Here is an 11,414-nt window from a genome sequence, read left to right as displayed (position 1 = left end):
CCTATTTTGATCATTTTTAGTGCCTTAACTTCCGAACTCTAGTAATTAATCTTTTCTCTCTCGTGAAATTGGATAAATTTTCTTTTACATAAATATATAAAAAGAAAATATATCCAACTTCAGACCCTAAAATAAAATAACTACCTATACATAAATATATTTCTTGTTCATAAATTTTTCTCCCGTAAAGTCTGATACACTTTTTTAAGTAAAAATATATAAAATGTGATAAAATATTGAAAACGTATGTTACGAATATTTTCTTTATAAAAGAATCATTTGGCCTCTCATCAGTAAATTTGAAAAAAAAATGAAAGAATATTCCTAAAGGACCCCCTAAGAGTGAAAATCGTCCTTTCTTCTTATTCTTCTGAGCTTTAATCTTCTTGTTACTACCGATAAACTCCAAGCTCAATCTGCCGGAGTCATTGTCGAACTAAAAGTTTCTTTTACTCTTGTGGAAGAAAGCCAAGACCTATATATATATACAAAAAAAAAAGAATAGAAAAGAGGGGAAAAACATAAGAATAAGAATATTTTCGTTTTCTTATCCCCTCAGTATTTCCCATTAACTTTTCTATGCCCTTTTCGGGAAGAAAACGGAATACGAGTTATCAAAGGCTTTTTTTTTCATATATTTTTTCCACTCTCTTATTTAATCTTAGATTTGGTTTTCGTGGATTGCTTTCTTTCAGAAATACGCATTATTCTTAATCCTTTTTAAATGTCTTTTTTTTCCTTTTATATTTTAAGAATAGAAGGAAGATTTCCATCTCCGAATTTTTCTTTTCTGCTTTCTCTTTTACATTTCCTTAATGAGAACTTCTCTCCGTGTGAGAGCTTTGATGAACTTAATAGGGTGTTTTTTGGTGTCTAACTTAATTTAAGAATATTTTCGAGATATTATTTCTCAGGGGAGGAAAAAAAACAGGAATAATAAGAAAAGGTACTTAAGAATTCATTTCTTATACGTTCTTATTATTCGGACGGATATATGCCATTATCAGGAATATGGGTTTGCGTGATGGTTTGTCGATGTCTCGAATGGAAACTCTCGAGATCGTTGTTCGAGTGCGACTGAAACTCACGACAAATATGAATTTATCATGAATATCATGTCTTTGATTTTTTTATATTTTATTATTTGAGTTTATTTTATTTTTTTTGATTGTAGTGATTTTTTTTAGTGTTTCCCAGAAGAAATGGGAGCGTTATTCGAATCTATGTATCAAATTATCTTACGTATGGCGTGATTATTCGAGATGTTCTGCTAGCATAGATATTTTTTGAATTCAGCCGTTTTTGAATTTTGAAATATATTATCTGAATTTTTTTTTCCTTTCTGATATATCATTATTATGCCAAATTTATAAGGAGCGAGGAAATATCCCATGAATGAAATTTGAGGGAATATTTCCATAGCTTTGATGAAATTAATAGGATATTTTTATGAAGCCTAACTTTTAATTTAAGAATATTTTCGAGATATAATTTCTCAGAAAAAAGGAGTTTATATAAGAATTCATTTCATATATACAGGGTGATTCAAAACTCAAAGTACAAACTTTTACGGGCTGTCGGAAAAAAAACAAACACACAGAATCATAGGAATGTTTTTGGAATGCGACTGAAACTCACGAAAAATATGAATTTATCATGAATATCATGTTTTATTTGATTTTGACATTTTATTATTGTTTGAGCTTATTTTTTGATTGTAGTGATTTTTGAATGTTTTCCAGAAGAAATGAGAGTTATTCAAAACTATGTACCAAATTATCTTACGTATATCGTATATTATTCGAGATGTTTCGTCAATATGGATATTTTGAATTGAATCATCAGGGAATTTAAATTTTGAAAAATATAATCTTAAATATTTATTCCCATATCATTATGATACCATGCATTTATAAGGAGTGAGGAACATCCCTTGAATGAAATTTGGGGAATATTTACATAACTTTGCTGAACTCAATCGGGTGTTTCTTGGTGTCTAACTTAATTTAAAAATATTTTCGAGACATTATTTCGCAGAAGAAAGGAATAATAAGAAAACGTACTTAAGAATTCATTTCTTATATATATTTTCTTATTCGGACGGATATACCATTATCAGGAATATGCATTTGCGTGATGGTTTGACAATATCTTGAATGAAAACTCTCGAGATGACTCTTCGAGTGCGACCGAAACCCACGACAAATATGAATTTATCATGAATATCATGACTTATTTGATTTTTTGTATTTTATTATGTGATTTTATATTTAAATACGAAGTGATATTTGAACATTTTCCAGAAGAAATGCGAGTGTTATTCAAAAATATGTATCAAATATCGTATATTATTCGAAATGTCAATATAGATATTTTGAATTCAGTTCTAATTTCAATTTTGAAATACATTATCTGAAATATTTTTTCTTCTTCTTCTGATATATCATTAGGATGCCATGCATTTATAAGGAGCGTGGAAATATCCCTTGAATGAAATTTAAGGGAATATTTCCAAGAGAGAAGAATGGCTCGAGAATGTCATTGATAATTTATGGGGGTTATTATGCATGAAAAGCTCTTTTGTGCTCATGGTATAGCTTATGAAATACTCGCAGATCTTCCCATTGAATTATAAGATTTATTTATAACTTCGATAAATCTCGAGTTTCCCTGATAATCAATTCAAGTTCTAACATGTTGGCTGAGTTGCAATTTGTTCAGTGATAGAACTATTTGTTTTGCATCCAATTCTCAATAGTGGCATTATATTATTTCTAGTGGTATGAAATGAATCATATCAGTCTGTTACATTGACAGAGTCATAAAAATTTACTGAAAGGTGAGTATGAGTAAGTATTTGGATCAATAACAATATTCAGTAGAGACTCAGTACTATCCGGCCTAATGTGGTGGAAGTACGAGGCCGGATATCAGATAAGCCGGAGCTCTATAAATGCTCAATTCCTACCCCCCCCGCCCCCCATACCATCAAAAACCGCTCCTATTAATATTGTCTACTCCTTGGTACAAGTCAGTACTTTATACATAAATGTAATGTATTTTATACATAATGTAAATGAATGATAGGGGCCGTTCAAGTATTACGTCATCATCGATGGGAGGGGGGGGAGGGGTTTCTGATTTGCTGACTTTTTATGACAAGAGGGGGGGGGTTTAGACAATGCTCACGTCATCACCCACCCTTTATGAAAATATGAAATATTTTTAATGGCACTTACTCAGTGCGTCAAAAACGAGAAAAACCTTTTGATAGTTTGTGGGCACTTGAAGTAACATCCCTCCCCCCACTATTGATAAGTGCCCTACAGAGCCACTTTAGTGATATCTAAATGTTTCGCGGATCCAAGTGATCTGGAAATGTGTCTGGACCGCTCGAGTGCTCTGGAACTGTGCCACGCATGACTCAAGTGATCCGTAATTATATGCCGCCCGGATCACTTAAATATTTTGAGAATGTGCGGTGGGTAACTTGAGTGATGTAGAAACTGCATTGAGGGTCACTTAAGTGCTCTAAAACTACGTCACATGTCACTCAAGGGATCTCTAAATATGTCACGGATCGCTTAAATGTTCTGGAGCTAACTGTGTCCCGGGCCATTTAAGTGATCTGGAAATGTGCCACGGGCCGCGTAAATGCTCTGGAATTGTACCACTTTAATTTTTATTATTTCTGTAATTATTTTTTCAATAAATCTGCAATTATTCTTGAACAAATTTGTGATTGTATTTCTATGTATTCAGAATTTTCATTAATTCATAAATTATTTCTTCACCAATTCTGAAATTATTTCTTCAAAAATGATTCTGCAAACACTTTGTCATTGATTCTGGAGTAACGTTTTTATTAATTCTGTATTAATTTTTTTTAAATAAAACCTGTAATCATTTTTATTAATTCTGTAATCATTATTCTCTAGCTCTGTAATTATTTTATAATAATCATTTAGATTCATATTTTTTATCAATTCTGCGGTCATTATTTATAATTTCTGTATTGATTTTTTTGTCAGTTCAGTATTCATTTGCATTATAGATTCTGTGATTAGTTTTTTATTAATTCTGTTATAATTTTTTTTTTTTAATTATGCTGCAATTTTCAGTAATTGCGGAATTTTCATATTAAGTTCTTCCTCGACGGAAATTAAACGTCTTTCTATTGCAGAAAATTGGAATCACACAAATTACTTTCTATTCCTTCTAATTGTTGAAATAACTTATTTAAACTGGAAATCAAGAGAAACCCCGAGAAATTTTCGAGCCCTGTTACCCAGAATTCACTGTGACGGCCCTTGAAGCATAAAACGGTGCCTTTAGCCATTATTGAATGGTTTCTTGTATCGTATTCATACTTAACGAGAAAGAACTACATTTATATCAATTTTTTATTCAATTAGCTGGAGGAAATTTTTGAAAAATGTCTAAATTATATTTTCAACTGGAATATTTTGGTTTAAATATAATGAATCCCGTTATAACGAACTCCAAGAGACCAGAGAAATAAATTTATTATAACGAAATTTCGTTATAAAAGAATTTCACGTTTTTTCATTGTTCCTATGTATATTTATTTGGGGGGGGGGGGTATTTGAAATGTTCATCAAAACGAGATTTTAACTATAACGGTATTCGTTCAAACGAGATTTGACTGTATTATTTTACTCCGCTCCACAGAAAATGGAATCAATAACTTCCTAATACAGGGTGGGCAGTAAGTCCGTAGAAACTTTAAAAAATGAATAAAAACTGAAAAAAACGAAATTTAAAACGGTTTTGCAGGGTTAGCATCGCTAACTCACTGGAATTTTTTTTTTGAACAAAGGGCTATTCAAGTATTACGTAAGCAGATTTTTAGCCATTTTTGACCCCCTCCCCCCCTTTCAGCAAAACACTGACTCTCCCCCCCCCCGTAAATTTCGTCACCAGCTTAGAATATTTCATATCTTCAAAAAGGGTGGTTGATGACGTAAGCAACCTTCAAACCCCCCTCCCCCTCGTCATCAAAAGTCAGCAAATCCGAAACCCCCTCGATGCTGACGTAATACTTGGATGACCCAAAATAGGAAAAAAATAACAAACACAGCCATTGGCGGCGCTTGTAAGAGCGACTTCCGTGGAAATATGCAAATGAGACGGTTATACGAACTTGCGCGCTCCTAATCCACTACCAGTTCACCATTGTAAACTGTGTATGTGGACCTGTTGCACTCTGCCATTGCTGCATTTCTGACTCGCCAGCAATGTGTTATCCCCTGTGGTGGTGGTGGTGGTGACGTGAAACACATACTGCTGTAATAAACGATATGGAGGCATTCAGCGCCACCTATCGGCTGTTTTTTGTTTTCTCCCCGTCAAAAAAAAAATTCCCGTGACCTAACGATGCTAACCCTGCAAACCGTTTTTTACTTGCGTTATTTTCCCGGTTTTTATGAATTTTTAAAGTTTCTACGGACTTTTTGGCCACCCTGTAGATGAGGGACATTAAATTAAACAGTTTCCCGAAATTAAATCAACATGATACGTGTTTCCATTCGAAATTATACATGAATTTCATCAAATATTTAAAAAAACATATCTTATAATTAATCAAGAGGAAATACAAATCATATATAATCATAAATCATAATCAGTAATTAAAATGTAAGTTCCGAATTAAAAATGAATTTCCTGATTCCTTTTAGAAAAATGCGAATCGATATAAATTTGAAATAATTAAAGATATTTTATTTTCTCGTCTCTTGCCGTCGAAACGAATCGATGTAGTTACAATTTTAACATTTTCATGCAACGACGTATAAAAATTGTCCCAAGTCTCAAAGGATAATAATAACCAGATATAATTGCCGTATTAGTTTTCTTTTCTTATTCTCCGTCGCGTATCTCGAGATTTCGAAAATATGGAAATTACTATTCTGCAATTATCCACCGAAATGGTTTCAATCTTCACTTTCGTTTTAATCAGAAGCACAAAAATAGGAAAATAATTTTATTTCGAACGACTCTTTACCTTTGGGGTTATCTAAGGAGAAGATTAATGTTTTGTGTAGGAAATATGGAGAGAAGTATGTGAAATATAATATTTATTAGTTATCTCCCTGAATTAATAAAATGTGTGTAGAGAAATCGGAAGAAATTGTTTTTTTTTTTTTTTTTTTTTTTTTTTTTTTTTTTTAAATTTTAATTCAAGCATCAAAAGTGTACATATACAATTGATAGAGTATACCCAAGGAGCCAGGAATGGCTCATACTGGATATTTAATACATAGACAAATCGTCTAACAAAGTGAAAATAATACACAATAGAATTATAGGAACGGAAAAAAAAAGGGGGGGGGGGATTAACAAGATATATAATTAAACAGTGACAACCATGGTGGTGGTGTTTTGAGTAATTAACATGGAGGAAAAATTTACAAGGAAAAAAAAAAGAAAAGTGCTGAGGACGTGTAAGCTCAAGGTGAAGAGAAAAAAAAATATATATACACACAAATAAGTTCAAAGGTAAAAAAAAAACAAATTAAATATATATACACCATAATTAAAAAAAAAAAAAGTTCAAAAGTGTTTTTCTATGTTAGTCTCAGATAAGAGATAGGATTTAATTAATTTTTTGTAGGTAGGCAGAGACACATTCGTATCTAAATTTAAAGGAAGTGAATTATAGAACTTTGGAATAATATATGTAAAGTGTTTTCTAGCTATTGTTTTGTGTATTAGTGGTAGAGTGTAAGTACTATTTATTCTTGAGGACGAGCGAGTGGTATTAAAGTTAAAGGAAAACTGATTTTTGCGAATGAGCAATAGTGATTTGTAAAAATAAAGATGGCGAAGGGGTAATATTTGTAGGCGGTTATAAAGGGCAAATGTAGGGGAGTGATAATCATTAGTAATAAACCGTAAAATTCTATTTTGAATAGAAATGATTGGTTGAAGATTAGTAAGGTAGTCGCTGCCCCAAGCAAGAAGACCGTACATTAGATGGGAATGGAAAAAAGCATAGTAAAGTGTTAATAAAAAGGTGTTAGTTGAACATTGTTTTAAGTAATAAAATTTGTAAAGCATAAATCTAAGTTTATTTAATAAATATTTGATATGCGATTTCCATTTCATATCTTGATCAATATGTAATCCTAAATATTTTATTGTACTGACTTGCTCTAGATCTTGACAAGTGCAAGAAAAATCACTGTTGCAGTTGATATCATGGAAAGTGATACTTAAGCGAGATTGGTTAGTAGGATTTAAAGAAAAATTAATAAACTTGGTTTTAGTAACGTTAATTTGGAGGTTGTTAGCGCGGAACCAATTTCTTACCTTTAGGAGATCATTATTAACAGTATTTTGGAGAGATTGGTAATCAGAAGCAGAAAAGAGAAGAACCGTGTCATCCGCGAACGCAATTATTTCACCTTCAATATCAAGTTTGCAAAAATCATTAATGAAAATGATAAAAAGAAGTGGGCCGAGTACTGAGCCCTGAGGAATACCTTTTATTATTTTCATGGGATCACTAATGCTTGTAATACATTTAACAGATTGTATTCTATTGTATAAATAAGATTTAAAAAGATTAAGTGCATTACCTCTAATACCGTGTTTTTCAAGTTTATGGAGAAGGATTTCATGATTTATGCTATCAAATGCTTTTCTTATATCTAGAAAAACTGCAACAGTCTTTCTTGATGCATCAAGGTTATGTACAACAGAGGAAGTTAATTTAAGGATGGCAGATTCAGTGTTTTTATTTACGAGGAACCCATATTGATTTTCAGAATAAAAATTATGGTTAGATAAAAATGAATGGACTCTAGTTTTTAATATAGTTTCAAAGATCTTGGAGATAGAAGACAGAATAGAGATTGGTCTAAAATTGTTGAAATCATTTTTATCACCTGATTTAAATATTGGGAAAACAGTAGCTGATTTAAGTGAATCTGGAAAAACACCATTTACAATGCAATTGTTAATCAAGTCGGCCAGGAGCACAATAGTGTCACCCGGTAGACATTTTAGAATTTTAGAATTAATTAGGTCAGTACTCGAAACTTTGTTAGATAAATTATTTATGATCTTTACTACTTCATCAGGTGTAGTTGGGAAAATAAAGATGGAATTGCTGTTATTAGAGATATAGTTTTTGAAGTCATCGGATATTGGGTGAGATAGAGGAGAAATGTTTATAAAATGTACATTGAATTCATTTGCTATTCGAATCATATTAGTACCTGAAGGCAACGTGACAGGGTTTTCATTTGTTCCTAATATTTTATTAACAAATTTCCAACGTTTGATAGGTGAATTGCAATTAAAGAACTGATTTTGAAAATACGTGTATTTGGCTAGTTTTATTTTAGATTTGACAAATGATGTAATACTACGGTAAGCTGTTTGTATCAGAATATCAAATGGATATTTTTTAGATTTTAGGTAAAGTTTTTCTTTAGTCTTAATATAGAACTTGAGTTCTGGTGAAATCCAAGGTTTAAAAGCAGCTTTCTGTTGTGTAGGCTTAGTTGTGATATATTTTGTAAAGTTGTTGATTATATTCTCGAGATAGTATATAAATTCATCAAACCGAGAATGGGCAAGCTTATGCTGAAGAGTAAATTTATAATTGTCTAAATAAGATGAAATGCCACTATAATCAACAACTCTGCATTTTTTGGTAGAAAGATTGGAGGATGGCTTATTAGAGTTATTCACAGTGTACGATAGTTTACATAAGATAGGATAATGATCAGTAATATCAGTTAAAAAAACAGATGAATAAATATTAGTTAGGCGGTTAGAGTTGCGCAGAAAGATGTGATCGATACAAGTATTAGATGAAGGTCTTGTTATATGAGAGATTAGAGGTAAAAATCCATGATTTCTTAGGGTACCAATATATTCGGAATTAGTATTATGTGTTGAAGCTAATAAGTCAATATTAATATCTCCAATGAATAAGATATCTTTATATCTAAATTTATGTAAAAATTGATTTAATTCATTGACAAAATAGTTGACTGTGAATGAATGAGATCTATAGAGACAAATTATATTTAAATTTAATGAAAGATGATGCAAAACAATTACCTCGCCTGATAGGAAGGATCCATAATTTAGTCTTGAAAATGAATGTGATTTATGAGTATATACCACAACACCACCAGAGTTGTTATATTCTCTACAACATGCAAATAAATCAAATCCATCTAGATTATATACACAAACCTCTTCACTGAAAATCCAAACCTCAGACAGCACAAGCACATCTATAGATGATAAATTTTCGTGTAAATATGTTATTAATAAATCAAAATTTTTTCTGATACTTCTGATATTAAAATGTACAACATTAATATCAGTGGTGGATTGAGAATCGTTGTTCTGAGAATGGTTTAAGAAGTTACCGAACTCCTCCAGGGTACTAAGATAGTTGAAGGTTATTTTAATCTCGAATGAGATAATAAAAAAATGTAATACAGAATAAGCACCCCGGAGGGAAGCCCAGCAGTTGACAATGGATGCTCAATAGTACTACAAATCTGATAATGAATGACAATTAAAAATATGGGTACAGGTTTTCTATTTATTTCAATTTCGCGATTTAGGAAAAAATTTAAATTATAAAGTAATAAGTCATTATCATTTATAGCACTAAGAGTAGTTTTATAGTTCGTTCTCGAACAACAATAACCATTCTTGCATTCAGCAGGAAAGGGTAAAGAATATGATCCACAAGTATGAAATGGTAAAAAGTTGTAAGATGATTGAAATTGTATATTGTATAACTTGTAGCATAACACAGTTTTAAAAATAGAGTATTGGATTTGAAAAGAGAAAATAATTAAACCTAAACGTGGAAAATATGAATAAATCACAATAACTCTGACGAAAAAATCTGACCATAAAATAGTTACGAGTATTGAATATGTGCACCAAAATAAATAAATGATAAAGCTAGTAGTTGATGGATGAATGGGCATTAGTTGTATAACAGTACAATAAGTCGAGTATTGATAAATAGTTAATGTAATTATAGATTTTGCATTTATAAGCAATTTGTGATGAACCATCAAATACAAATTATCAAAAACAATTAAGTCATCCATACTTGTAAATTTGAAGGCAAAAAGATATTTCATATTCAGGTAGATGATATATTTAAGCATAACATAGAATGGAACACATTTATCAGCATCAAGCGAAAATGAAACAAAATATAAGTGAGATTCTAATACGCATAAACAGTAGTATAATAAGTTAGCCACATGTTTGAGAATAAGGTATTGAAAATTAAATGAGAGGAGCAAAGTTAAACATGAGATTGAACGATATAAACCAATTATAAAATAAATATTTTTATGTAATGAAAATTTTTTTGAATAGTTAAAATTAGAGTTAATTATTAAATTTATAGTTAATATTGTTATACAAGCAAAATCAGTAAGAACGATAGTGGCAAAATCGTAAAGGAATTTATTAAATACCAGGGCGATCAGTATGATATGCATTAGTGTCGAATTATCCATCGATAATATTTAAATCATCAATGTTATAGATTCTGATCACCCTGGTATTTTCAGCTTTGCGTAAATAAATTCTGCCGTTTTTGCACCAACAAAATTTGTAATCATTTTCACTCTTAAATTTTTTTGCAAAATATAGTACCTGTTTTAGATATGGAGGCAAGTGTTCATTCAGATGTACAAGATTAGGGCGTAAGCGTTGATTGATCTCAGAGGAACAAAGTTTTTTGTTACGCGCAGCTTCTAGACACATATCACGATTTTTTTTATTATTGAATTGCACTACGATTGGTTTTATTCCATCTCTTCGTGTTGTTGGGACTCGATGTATGATCGTGACCGATTCATTTAGTTGATCGATTTCCAAGTGATGAAATAGAGAGGATTTGATCTCATCCAAATCCTCATTTTCACTTTCCGGTAGGCCAGATATCTCTATGTTACACCTACGCGAGTAGTACTGTAAGTCGACAAGTTCTGATTTCAATTGTTTCAAGTCCGATTTTAGAATCCGGTTTTCGTTGACTGCTCGAGAGAGACTTTCTTGGCAGGTTTCAAGATCCGATCTATACTGATCAATGGTAGACATCATAAAATCCACTTTTGTGTTATAGTCATCAAATTGTTGCTTAATAGTAGTAGAAATAACTTCCATATGCTTCTCGAACATAGATGAAATACACATAATTAATTTTTTGGATTCGGGTGATAGCTCACTAATGAATTCACTTACATTATTGAGGACGTCCAGTCTAGGAATCAATGGAATTTCCGCATTAGGTGATTTCGGTTGAAGGTTACTCGTAATCCCTACAACCGGATCTGTATTCACTGGAATTGAATTATCTGCAGTATTTGTACGATTCATTTGGGATTGAGGAG

This window comes from Pholcus phalangioides, unplaced genomic scaffold (assembly GCF_987345545.1).
Source record: "Pholcus phalangioides strain wild (caught in Gottingen) unplaced genomic scaffold, Ppha-v1.0 ptg000012l_1, whole genome shotgun sequence".
NCBI lineage: Eukaryota > Metazoa > Arthropoda > Arachnida > Araneae > Pholcidae > Pholcus > Pholcus phalangioides.
The sequence above is the reverse complement of the archived record's forward strand: the minus strand, read 5'-3'. Positions refer to the sequence as shown.